The sequence below is a fragment of the Eublepharis macularius genome, chromosome 16, assembly GCF_028583425.1.
Source record: "Eublepharis macularius isolate TG4126 chromosome 16, MPM_Emac_v1.0, whole genome shotgun sequence".
Lineage (NCBI taxonomy): Eukaryota > Metazoa > Chordata > Lepidosauria > Squamata > Eublepharidae > Eublepharis > Eublepharis macularius.
In genome coordinates this window covers 30,142,313-30,143,234 of record NC_072805.1, presented here as the reverse complement: position 1 = coordinate 30,143,234, position 922 = coordinate 30,142,313, and the positions used below count along the sequence as shown (strand labels likewise).

The 922-nt window shown below is 46.3% G+C and overlaps 1 non-coding gene across 1 annotated transcript; it reads right to left on the bottom strand.

The window, feature by feature from the left end:
• Positions 1-263: 263 nt before the first annotated feature.
• On the bottom strand, positions 264-335 carry TRNAA-GGC (transfer RNA alanine (anticodon GGC)). Its single transcript has one exon. It is a non-coding gene; the product is annotated as a tRNA-Ala (tRNA).
• Positions 336-922: the final 587 nt, after the last annotated feature.

Below are 922 nucleotides of genomic sequence, written 5' to 3'. Positions count from 1 at the left end.
CAGGAAGTCCATCCTCTGTTGCCTAGGAAACTGATTGATCGGCGCCAGGCAGTCTGCAGTGAAGAACCAAAACAAAAACAAAAACAAAACGAACCAGCCTAAAGTTCATGGTGGTTCATCAGAAATGGGCTCTGATGAACCGCTGGTTCATTGTTCATGAACCACCCTGGTTCATCATGAACTTTGGTTCATATTTTGGTTTGTGCCCATCTCTAGTCTCAGGTACAGGTCCTTCACATCACCCACTGCCTGGTTCTTTGACCAGGAGATGCTAGGGATTGAACCTGAGACCTTCTGCATGCCAAACAGATGCTCTACCACTGAGCCACATCCCCTCTGTCATGCATTTTAGATGCTGTGGCCTGTTTAGACACTGACCACATCAGAGAACAGTGGCACCATCTTCTGTGGAGAGCAAAAGATCCACCTCCCTTTTCAGTAGCACTCAGAGCCAAGCTACAAGTGATGCCTGACACAAGTTGGACGCTTGTCAGCTTCCCTCAAGGTTTGATGGGAAATGTAGGCATCCTAGTCTTGTAGCTGTAATGGAGAGCCAAGCTGTAAAACCAGGATGCCTACATTTCCCATCAAAACTTGAGGGAAGCTGACAAGTGTCCAACCTGTGTAAGGTGTCACTTGTAGCTTGGCTCTCAGTGGCAGAAGCTGTTGTTCCTCCAACAAACCAGCTGCAAACTGCCAGTGAGGCAAGAGCTGCTTAGATACCCCCATAGGGCCTCTCTACTCGAAACATTTGACATGTGAAAAACATGTGTTGGAAGATGCAATTTTAGCCTGGAAGGGTAATTTAAAATGACAGAGACGGTGGCAGGGCAAAGGCTTTGCTGTACAATCAGTAACCTTTTATTGGCATTCAAAAAGAAAACAATTTACATCAGGACAGAGACAAGGTACAACAAGATCA